Source organism: Mercenaria mercenaria, unplaced genomic scaffold (genome assembly GCF_021730395.1).
Source record: "Mercenaria mercenaria strain notata unplaced genomic scaffold, MADL_Memer_1 contig_1029, whole genome shotgun sequence".
NCBI lineage: Eukaryota > Metazoa > Mollusca > Bivalvia > Venerida > Veneridae > Mercenaria > Mercenaria mercenaria.
Genome location: NW_026458999.1, coordinates 44,300 through 57,412, shown reverse-complemented (window position 1 = coordinate 57,412; position 13,113 = coordinate 44,300).

Sequence of the window (13,113 nt, the reverse complement as noted above, 5' to 3'; positions counted from 1 at the left end):
AACCCCTACCAATGAATAAGTGGTATCATTCGAAGTGTGTGTTACCATTCTGTCAAATAACACCGGTCCTGACAAATATCATTTCTTTTCTGACGAGAAATCAATAAATACTATAAATGAATTTAATCTAAATTTTATGGAACACTTCCTTGCGAATTAATCCCTGCTTTGTACAGCGCATATCGTTACCGGGTACCAAAATTAATACCGTTGCGACTACATTATACCGGATTATCGCTTCATCAAGTGTTACACGAGGTTTGTTTACATAGCGGAAAAACTTGTCTGTTTGCACCTTGGACAGGTATTTCTATCGGAGCACTCCAGAGTAAGTAAAAACGTATTTTTAAAAGTTTTCAATTATGTTAAGTGATAGCCAAGATTTATTTTACTCGGCTGCAATAAATGGTCACAATATTATTTTAACTGGACAAGGTGGGACGGGGAAATCATACGTCCTGTCTAAGTTTGCAGAACATATAGCCAAGAAAGAAAAGGTAATTACCATTACATGCAGTACAGGCATTGCTGCAGCACAAAGTCATAACTCAGGTGAGCTAAAGTCCATGATGCCACAAAATATAAAGTTCCCTACAATATGACAGATAATATACGAAAACTATTAATGACAAAGCAACTTATAATACGGATCGATGCTTCCCTCAGCAATTATCCCAGAAAGGTTGGGAAGCAGTTAAAAGCAGGGTCATATATATTTATGGTTATTAGTTACTGCACTTGACCTGAATGTGTTCTACAACAATTTAAACTCACTGTATTCATAAATGAATAAAGTATTGAGTCAATACTTTATATACTTAGTTCATACTATTATGTTTTAGCTCGATTGTGATGAAAGCTTCAAGCTTCAAGCTTATTGGAACCACTCTCGAGTCCGCTTGCTGGAAAAAGCAGTACCGGTTTAATATGAAAGGCCATGGTCGCGACCCCAGTGGGGCTCGAACCCATGAACCCTGGAATGAACAACCGACATCTTATCCACTGCACCAATGACCCCCCACCCCCCAAACCCCCTCTATATTACTGATATACTTTTGACGTAAAACAACTGCGCTCCGTCTCACTGATTTATATCAGTATGTAATTTAAAAGTATTATGTTAATCCCTGAAATGCTTTGCACATAAGGGGAGACAAGTCAACAAGAGGGCCCTATATTGCTCACCTGAGTACCATTGCTCTTAATTATAACATCATGTTCTGACATAGATCACATAGGCATACACTTTAAATATCGTAAGAATAAAATATTTTCTTGCAACAGTCACTATTGACCTATAGGTGTACTAGTCAGGGCCAATCTCCGTACCAAGTTTGAGGGTCCTAGGCTAAAATGTTGCATTTTTTGTACTAGCATGACAATTCATTACCCCGGAACACTTAAATAACATTTAAAACCAGTCTCATTAGATGCTACTTAGGTATATTAATTTACATAAAATAAAGGGAAAGAATTTGTCATAAATTCAGTCAAAAGCCATCTACCCTGATTGTCCGAGTCCGTCTAATGGCATAAATGACATTTCAAACCAATACCTTCATTGGTTACTGAGAAAGACCCATTTTAATTTGAAACCAAGGGAGATAATTTGATATAATCAGTCCATAGTTATCTACCCTGATAGTCTAAAAACAAAGTCCAACTTATGACAATAATGAAATTTCAAATGAGTCCTACAAATACTTACTGAGATAAATTCATTTTTTTAACCAGGGGAGGTAATCATACAGAGTACATGCCTTTACAACAATATATTAGAAAAGTAAGTAAAATAGAAATGTCTTATCATGGAAGACATAACTAACGTTTCAAACCAATCTCATTAGAAGCTGCTAGGTATATTCTTTTACATAAAAAATAAAGGGGGGTAATTTATCATAAATTCAGTCAATATGTATCTTTACTGATTGTCCAAGTCCATCTGATATCATAAATGAAATTTCAGATCAGTATTTTCATTAGTTACGGAGAAATATACATTTTAATTTGAAATAAGGGAAGGTAATTTGACATAAAATCAGTCCATATTTATCGTACCATTAATGAAGTCTCTATAGGGATAGAAAGGCCAAAATGGCAAATTTTGCACCTTTAAGGGAACATTACTCTGGAACCCATTGTGGGATCTGCCAGTTTTCGAAAAGAATCGAGATATTATGCCAGTACAAGTTGTGTGCATGTTAAAGTTGATCTCAAAATGTGGTCTCTATCATGTTCACAAGCAAACAATAGCAAATTTTGGCCCATTAAGGGTCTATAAGTCTGAAACCCATGATGTGATCTGACCAGTTTTCAAAAGGGACCTAGATATTATGCCTGATACAAATTGTGTGCAAGTTTATTAAAGTTTATTGCAAACCGTGGTCTCAATCGTGTTAATAGCCAAAAATTGCAAATTCTGGCACTTTAAGAGGCCATAACTCTTGAACCCATGATGGGATCTGGCCAGTTTTCGAAGGAATCGAGCTATTAAGCCGATACAGATTTTGTACAAGTTTGATTAAAGTTGATTTCAAAATGTTGTCTCGATCGAGTTCTCAAGCAAAAAACAGCTTAGCAAATTCTGGCCCTTTAATGGGGCATAACTCTGGAACCCATGATAGGATCTGGCCGGTTTTCGAAAGGAACCGAGATACTATATCCATACAAGTTGAGTGCAAGTTTGATAATAAAAAATCAAATACAAAACGTGGTCACCATCGTGTTCACAAAGAAATTGTGGACGGACGACGGACGGACGGACGACAATCACAAAAGCACTTTGTGACAGGTGAGCTAAAAGTGGGAACAGTTTCAGTTATGTTTCTTTCACAATATACACCATCCTCAGGAGGTGTCATTAAAAATAGTGGCTTAATATGCTTTGATGACGCAAAGGGGATTTCATACTGATCAGGGTGTTCGGCAAGGTTCATGCTTGGGCCAAAATGTTCAGTGCATATATATCTCTTTATGGAAGATGATACTACAATATACATGCCGCTTATATTAAACAATAAAAACACTTAAAAATTAACCGAATTACTTAAAACTTACAACTGCACAATGTACACATGCATATGCAATTCAATCCCTTCAAATGTTTTAAGTTGTAAAATATACCCTGGCACTACCGTCTAAAATCATATATAATTTTGCTGCCAAACTAACATGTTAACGCCTCTGAAAAGGGTTAAACGGTACGACAGGACAGGTATCTCCATATATACATAAACCTCAAGGCCTGTGTGCAATCCACGTTTTATATTCATGCAACGTTAAAGTACAGCTTAATTGCACAAATATGAAGCAATATATATTTTATAACTAGGAAAACGATTAAGATTTTAACACATTATAAAGTACTTACCAAGATATGCAGTTACGTGCTTTCCACATTTTCTGCCCGTTTATCGTCGTACACAAAATTGGACTATCGGCGACAGTAAGTAGTGATAATCTGGTTTGACATAGTCGTAAGCGTATTAATTTTGGTACCCGGTTTATGACATGCGCTAAACAAAGCGGGGGTCCAGCGCAAGCAAGTGTTCCCATTGTTCGTCCTATGTTTCATATCTTGTAGTATTGAGAGCATTGATGGTAAAAAATACATTTTTTAAAACACGCTGAAATGTTACAAAGTGCGTTTTATGATCGTCATCTAAGCTCAATACATGGCAAAATGCTAAAAACTATTGGCTAAACTTAACCAAGGGCGGAGGAGAGTGGGGGTGGGTGGGGGTCCGAACCCCAAGTGTCTGTGGTCAGCGTCCCAAAGCTGATCTGTCAACTACATTAATTACCGTTACGCACGAAAACTTCGTGGGATAGAACGCCACCTGGCGGAGACTACATACGATTGAAAGGAAAATAATTTCTTTCTAATTCGTCTGCTCAAACGAAAGAAATTATATTTCCATGATAGTAATTATACACGACTTGCACGAAAAATATGAGATGTACAGAATTTAAGTTTAAAATTGACAGAGACATATATTAGGCCAAGACAATGTGTTTAATGTCTAAAATCTTATTACTTTAATGAAGCCATATGTACATAAATCAGTGTATATTCAGGTAAATTTCAATCACATTTTGTTTCTGCAGTGTAAGACAGTTATTCATTTATATTCTTAAAACTATACTCAAAAGAGATTAACTAGAGATGGTACCTACTTAAATAAATCAAAGAGGGACAACTCTGATTTGACCAATAAACTGAAGCCAACATTAAATATTGATCAAAAGTGAAAGAAAAATCAGATACTATGCCCCAACGATAACTTGATATTTACAAACATGACTATAAATAGTTTAAAATGGAACATAGGGAATTCAACATTTTTTTAACATGTTGCAATCTAAATATTTCTAGATTTTGTACCATTTACAAACTAGCTCAGTGGTAAAGCATACTGTCCATGTTCAACAGATCTTTTGCCGTGTGGGTTCGAAACTCATCATCGACATTTCGTTCTTATTTCACTTTTGCATAAAAATTAAGATTCCTTCATGAGCTATGTGACAACCCGACAGAGAGGTATCTAAAGGTGATATGGTAGATCAGATTCGTTTATTATATATCAAAGATGATATTGATTAAATGCGTGAACTTAAGCCATGCAAATAATTAACATACTATTGTGTTACATAAAGACATATACAAATACAAACCATCAAAGAATGAAACAAAAATACGGAAACAAAAATGAAAACAAATAGGAAAAACAAAACAAATATCTGGAAAAAAACCCTCATGAGGATTCGAACCCATAAAACGATTTGCTTATATCCAATTGTTGTCTGCATTTTACCCAACTGAGCTATGTTGCCAAATACTTAGTGGATGTTTAAAATGAAAGAAGTTCTAATATTTGCTCGTCAAGTAATGTGCAAGCAATTTGAATCTTTATTTCATCAGTTATCATGAAATAGACTCGTCCTCGCGTTTCGCGGGAATCACGTTATCATTGGGGATTAGTAGGTCCTTTTCCAAACAATTTATCAGACAGACAAAAGATTACCTACATTTTTATAATTCCCTTTGTATTCAATATACAATATGCACGCTTTTCTCATGACTTTCACTGACAGTTATTTAGTAAGTTGTAGTGAGGCCCTGATAGAAAGTTTCGTAATGCATGAAGATTATATAGAATAATGCATAGTTATTTACATTCCTTTGAAGAAAATTAACGACATTAAGAAACGTTATTAAGTTTTGATCTTTTAGCCAAAGTTATTTATTTATTTTTCTGAATGGTGATACATTGGTTTACACAACATTTATATATCAAAATGTAAAATGTATATATCCAACAATGAGAAATAACAAAAAAAAAAATATATTGGTAACACAAAAATTCATTGTCGTCAAATATAATTACAATGGTTTAAGGTAGTGGTTGTAAGGTAGCTGATAGGTAATGACTCTATGTAATGTATTTTAAGCAATTCTCAATTTAAACATTCTCTGGAGGGAACTAGCACGATCATTTGCTTTCCTTGAAAAACGAATAAATGCTGAAAAAGCATATGGAGATTACTCTATTTGATGACTTTCGTTACAGGTCAACTACCATAAACAAACTAAAAGGTGTTTTATTTATTGTTGAAAACAAAGTAATCGGATAATTTCAGATATCAACATTAATTTAAAACTTATACTGTTTACAAAACTTGAAAAAAGGTTTTTGTTGGGGCCTCCCATTTACAAATATATCAACAATTATCACCTGAATTGAGTGCATTCATGAGTGGAAAATATTGATGGTATTTGTTTACAATATAAAATCTGTAGTAACTTCTTTAAGGTACATTTTTGGTATGGTTTTGGTAAGCTTATAATAAAGGGCATGTCATTCTCTTTCACTCAGAATTTTTTCAAGCGTTTTAGACTCCTGGCCAGTCTTGGAATTTGACTTTATTAAAAGACAAAAGGAAGTTCAGTATAGCCTCTTTCAAAATGTTGAAAGTAGAGTAAACTTACATTATACTCTATTGAATTTATTTAGCTGTGGGAGCTTTTGATATAGACTATAATTGGGGAAGTCCTAAAATCTTTTAAAAACGGTCAATACAAGAGTTGTCCATATTTGCTTCAGATATTTTGAGAAAGTCATTTTTTAGATATTAAATATTTCTATTTTTGACATGGAGAAGAGGAAAACCATAAACATATTTAGAAAATTGGTGCACTTAGCTATCATTTCACTCTGAAAAAAAACCCTGTAAAGATGAATTTGAATATTTTAGGTACCATCTCTAGATTAACTCTAGAAGTTTGCAGACGAAATTGTAAACACACTTTTATTCGGGAAACGCCTGAATTGTCGTCCCGAAAACTTGTAGCATAGTTGTATATTACCTGTATTATAAGAATGATTTTTATGAAGTTTTTGTGAGTTACAAGATTGTTGAATTCTATGTGCTAAGTTGTAAAAATTACGTTATTGTTCGGGCATATAACATATTTTGCATCTATTTATAAATTATAGCCTCGTTTCGGAGGATTCTTCCGAAAAAATCCGAAGATTCTCGACGGGTTCGTAAGCAGTCGGAAAACAAACTCTCGGTTTGATATAGGCAACATTTTTTTGTTTAATTGTTAGTTATTCTTGAACATATTCATGACTATTCGGTCAGATCCGATGCAGCTCGCCATATTTTCAGTAAATAGTAAGTCTCAGCTACAAACTCTGGTTTTCATGTAATACTCGTTCGGGTTTTAGTAGTGGACCTTTAAACCTAATTCATATTTCAATTGTAGGCTTTAAATCATTTTGATAATAGATCACAGTGCATAAAGGACCTGAAAAAGTTTTAAAACTACATGTAATCCAATTTAATATATTCAATATATCCTTAATTTTATTTAAAAAAAAATAAATAAAAAATAAAAGTCAGATAAAAGTTTCTTTTCAATCTTATTTATATTTCAGTTATAGGCATTTTATAATTTTGATAATTGAACAGTGCATAAAGAACCTAAAAATGTTCGGCCGGGCAGAACTTTTTAAAAGTCATTGATATATTCATATATTCATATATTATTGATATCTTTAATCTTATTTTTAAAAGCCTCGAGTTGATTCAGGTAAAATTTCTGCTGGGCAGAACATTGTAGACCTAATTCATATTTCAGTTATAGGCTTTTTATAATTTTTATAACCGACCAGTGCATAAAGAACGTAAAAAGGTTCTGCCGGGCGAAACTTTTTAAAAGTAATTGATATATCTATATATCCTCAATCTTATTCTAAAAGACTCGAGTTAAGACCAATAAAGTTCTGCCGGGCAGAACTTTTTAAACCTAATTCATATTTCAGTTATAGGCTTTTTTTAATGTTAAAATACTTTTTCCTTCTGTGTAATACATAAGTAACGAAAGAATTCTACCGAGCAGAACAAAATGTAAATAAAGTACAGTCAAACCTGTCTATAAAGACCACCCTTGGGAGAGCCAAAATGTGGTCTTTATTGGGAGGTGGTCTTTATTCGCAGGTTAAAATACATTGTAAATTTCAAAATGGGAAACAAAATATGTGGTCTTTAGAGCCAGGTGGTCTCTGTTCAGAGGTGGTCTTTAACACAGGTTTGACTGTACATGTATTTGAATGAACATTTTGTGTTTTGTCTTCTTTTGTTCTGACTACTTTGAAAAGTAGCCTTTATTTTATCAGTGTAAATTCCCTAAAATGGCTACTTTAAATGGGATTGATGGGACAATCCCTTTTTAAAACGGACTTGGTTATACATATTCTCAGATTATGTTTGTGGCATGTTTGTGTTACGTCAGATGAATTACCTCCCTTTAAGGGATTAGTTAGAAAAAGGTTGCAAAATACCTTCTGTTCGGCTGTCGTCTGTGGCTATTACAGGAAGAAAATGAAACAAGTAATTGAGATAAAGGTTCTCAACATTGATAGTCGTGTAGTGTAGTGTAATGCGGATTTCAAACCTGATGAAATGTCAGCCATGTTCAGGTGGTCTCCTATATATGCGCTGTTGAATCATCATTTTTTGAGGATGTGGATGCATCGTATTGTGTAGGGGTTATGGAATGTGCATATACTGCACTCCGTTGCGGACAAATGTTCGTAAGATTTGCAAAGATATGACGTGATGCAAGATTAATTCTTACACGTTAGAATTTTCCCCTTTACGTAATAATAAAATAAATTGGCATTGTCTCTAGTTCTTATGTGTGCAAATTGTAATAGGTCATTTGTCTCAAGCTGCCGGAAACGTAAAACAAGAAATGAAAAAAAGAGTTAGTCACTCCATTCTTTGTACAATACAAAGGTAAAATCTACCGAGGCGGTTACGCAATTTGATTATTGACAGCTTTGTCGTCCAATACCCACGGCTGAATAATTTCGATGAATGGGGAGAGTTACGGAATAGATAGGTCGTGGGTACCCGGCGATGAGGCAGTCTATGCTAACAGATTTATATACCTGTGATGACACTTTAATTAATTACCGAGTCGGCAAATTTTGTTTAAATCCAGACTCTTCTCATGGAATACTTTCTCATGAAATTATCAACGTCTACAGAGATGTGAAGTATGGAAGTTTATGACTGTATAGTCTAGAACGAATTCAGTTTAAACTTTTAACCAAACGGCAGGAAATATGCAGTTTTATCGATAAATGCAATTAATCGAAAAAAGTAAATCCGGCTGTTCCTTATTTTATATATTAAAATCCGCTAACGTAATAAAGTCATTTCGACATTTTTATATTAACAGATTTTTAGAGACTTGTGTTCCTTTGAAAAACTTTATATCACTACGCTAAAATAGGACAGGAAAAAAGAAAAATGAGTGTTAACTGTTATATAAGACATATACGCTTCATTAAATTTCTTTAAGACGTTAAGTTCTGACGTCACCATTTTTTACCAAGCACGAATATGCAGAGAAAGACTTGTGTTCCCTTGAAAAACTATATATCGCTACGCTACTATAGGACAGGAAAAAGAAAAAATGAGTGTTAACTGGTATATAAGACATATATGCTTCATTAAATTTCTTCAAGACGTTAAGTTCTGACGTCACCATTTTTTACCAAGCACGAATATGCAGATTTCAATAGATACCTCAAATACATACTGAAACGCAGAAGTGTAAGAGAAAATACGATGCTATTGAGAAAGAGTACGAAGACAGAAAGAAGGATTCGGACTACTTATGTTTGGACTAATTTGACCTGCGTACGCTTACAATTAATTTGGTAGTAATCCGAGGATAAGTATACAAAGGTACATATATTTGTGTGTAATATACCACACGTATATTGTGATTCTGCTTCTGATTACTGATTTTCTTATACCTTTTTCATTTTTTTTGTCTGCGTTATCAAATTTGTAACTGACACTAATCTATAAAATGCATTAATATAACAAAATTGAATTATGTATCTTGCAGACTCTGACACTGTTAGTGAAATAAAGTCCTCAAGGTGAGCAATTGTGACCGGTCATTGTCCGTCGTCGTGCGTCGTCCGTCAACATTTGTCTTGTTAACACTCTAGAGGCTACAGTTGTAACCCAATCTTTATGAAACTTGGTCAGAATATTTGTCTTGATGGTCTCTAGGTCAAGTATGAAACTGAGTCATGTGGATTTAAAAACTAGGTCAGTACGTCAGATCAAAGGAAAATCTTGTTAACACCCTAGAGTTCACAGTTGAAGTTTGAAACTCATGAGAATTTGTCAGAATCTTTGTCTTGATGACTTCTAGGTCAGCTTCGAATCTGGGTTATGCGGGGTCAAAAACTAGGTCACCAGGTCAAATCAAAGGAAAAACTTGTTAACATTCTAGAGGCCACGGTTGTAATCCAATCTTTATGAAATTTTATTAGATTGTTTATCTTGATGATTTCTAAGTAAAATTTGAATCTGAGTCATGTGGAATCAAAAAGTAGGTCACCAGGTCAAATCAAAGGAAAAGCTTTTTAACACACTAGAGGCCATATTTATGATTCTATCTTCATGAAACTTGGTCAGAATGTTTGTCTTGATAATTTCTAGGCTAAGTTTGAAACTGGGTTATGTGGGTTTAAAAACTACGTCACTAGGCCAGATCAAAGGAAAATCTTTTTAACACTATAGAGTCCAAAGTTTAAGTCTGAAACTCATGAAAATTGGTTAGAATGTTTGTCTTGATAATCTCTTGATCAAGTTTGAATCTGGGTCGTGTGGGGTCAATAACTAGGTCACATGGTAAAAGCAAAGGAAAAGCTTGTTAACACTCTAGAGGCCACTTGTTTGATTCCATCTTTATGAAACTTAGTCAAAAAAATTGTCTTGATGATGTCTAGGTCATGTTTGAGACTAGGTCATGTGGTGTCAAAATTAGGTCACTAGGCAAGATCAAAGGAAAATCTTGTTAACTCTCTAGAAACCACATTTTAAGTTTGAAACTTATGAGAATTAGTCAGAATGTTTTCCTTGATGATTTCTAGGCCAGATTTGAATCTGGGTCTTATGACGTCAAAAACTGGGTCATGGAATCAAATCAAAGGAAAAGCTTGTTAACACTCTAGAGGTCGCATTTATGCCCGTATCTTCACGAGCCTTTGTCAGAATGTTTGTCTTGATGACCTTTAGGTCAAGTTTGAATGTGGGTCATGTGGGGTCAAAAAGTAGGTCACTAGGCCAGATCAAAGGAAAAACTTGTTAACATTCTAGAGGCCACATGTTTGACCATATCTTCATGAAACTTGGTCAGAATGTTTATCCTAATGATTCCTAGGTCAAGTTTGAATCTGGGTCATGTGGGATAAAAAGCTAGGTCACATGCTCAAATCACATGAATGCTTTTTAATACCCTTGAGGCTAGTTTTATGATCCTATCTTTATGAAACTTGGTCAGGTTTGCCTTGATTATTCATAGGTCAAGTTTGAAACTGAGTCATGTGGGGTCAAAAACTAGGTCAGTAGGCCAGATCAACTCTGGTGAGCGATATAGGGCCATCATGGCCCTCTTGTTATTTATATTAGAGTCTATAGACAGCTCAAGTTTTATTATTTATGTGTCTTTGCCATAGTTTACTATGTTCTCATCTCCAGTAGCAAGTAAAAATGAATTGTTGTAAAAAAAAAAAAAATGTGTTTTTTAAACAGTCTTCGAGGTAAATTCAAAAGCTTATTATCAGTTCTCGTCAATCCGTATGTGTTCGAGTACATGCGTGTGTGTTCGGGTTAAGCTTCTTTTTCAATACTTTTTCAGACATATAAACGACGCTGTCTACAAACTAGCATGCAAACGTCTGATTTCTGACAACAGTGTGTACGATATGGTCTTCCTGTGGCAACTGTTTAATTCATCTGTCTGATAAACATAATACATTTATTTTTATGTACATGTTTATATTCAATAAAAATGTTAAACAACCTCCTTTTTGTTTCTTTAAAGAAAGGAGTAGTTTACGTCGATAGTTTTCTTGTTTTAGTGGACATTCTGATTTTCTGTCTCGTCCCGTACAATACCTCTTAATTACATTAAGCAATTTGGGATTTTTTTCGTGTCATAGACTGACCTGTGTCTCTACAGATGATTGGTAGTAAATACCAATTTGTCTTGCGTTCAGAAAAAATTGTTTTATTTCATTCTGAGGCCAGATCTAATAATTGCCAGTGTCAAAATTCAGAACATAGGTGAAAAATTCAGGACAATTTCTAACCAAAATTTATAATAAATATTTTAAAAAACGACCTCGTCGGCGTTGGAGTAAAAAGGGGTTGAACACCAAAATACGTGTATGTTAATGTAAGAAACAAAACATGAAACATTCATAGGGGAAGGGTAAAACAAAAATGCATTCACAACACAATGTAAGGCTACTAATGGGTTGGGTTTTTGATAACATTAATATTGCTACAGCAATTATTATAAACTCCTTCCTGAACTGCTTTATTATGTAATGCATGCATAATGTTTAACTAAATTTATTTTAGATAAATTTAAAGAAAGCTGTCCTTAAATATTACCTAAATTTTAGACTTTGGCTTGGATTTCCTTTGAGGACATTATTTTCTAACTAGAAATTATAAGTCATCAATAAAACCCTAGGTCGGAATTAGTTTAAGGCGAACATGATATTGTTCAACAAACTTAGTATAAAAAATTCTGTTGATCACATTTTTAAATACAATATGACAAACGTATACCGTGCTACCTTGAAAGAAGACAATGAATAAAACTCGATAAATCTTTGGGGTCGATACGGCTCACGTGTACGAATATAAGTTTATTATTGATACTTGTAAAGGTAGGCAGGCATACATGCTTTATATTATTTCTTATTTCAATAAGTGCCTTAGGTATCTACAATTTTCGCATAATTTATCTGTATAAAACATGAAGATTTATGTGTAAGGAACAACTCGATTACAATTTTCGGACAGAATTTAACAGACGCTTAATATTACGTACGGATCTTTACATGTACATGTAAGTATGAAACTAACTTATTTTAAATGCTTGAAATTAGAAGGGGTGGGTGGGGGAGGTGTTTTATTTTGGTGGTGGTTGTAGGGGTGCACTAAGATATGCCCTTCTCCGTACGTCCGAATTTTTGTCGTTCATAACTCAAAAAGTATTTGACCCAGTTATCGAACCTGGCAAACTTAGATCTAATTCATTAAATCTGAATTCATCCAAAATTCTATTGAATGAAATTGAAGAACGTAATAGACTCACATTAACTTATAATATCTGAAAATGAAATAGTCAAGTTTGTTGGCACTTTTCAAATTATAAAATTTTCCTGCTTTCTATTTTAAGATTATTTTAAGATTATTGTATTGTATTATATGTGCTAATGTTTCATGTACATGTATGTTACGCTACCTGTTTTGATTCGCCTAACATATTTGATTTTGATTTATATTTTTATGTCTTTGTTTCTTTAATGCAAAATAAAAATATGATAAAGATCATATATTCATATACTGATTATATTTGATGCAAAATAAAAGAATAAAGTAACGTAAATCTATCGTTCGGTTTCTTCTTTTTTTTTCGTTCTGTATTGTATATTATTGTAAAACCGAATTAAATAAATTAAACCAATTAATTAAATAAATGTTGTTACACTGTATGTA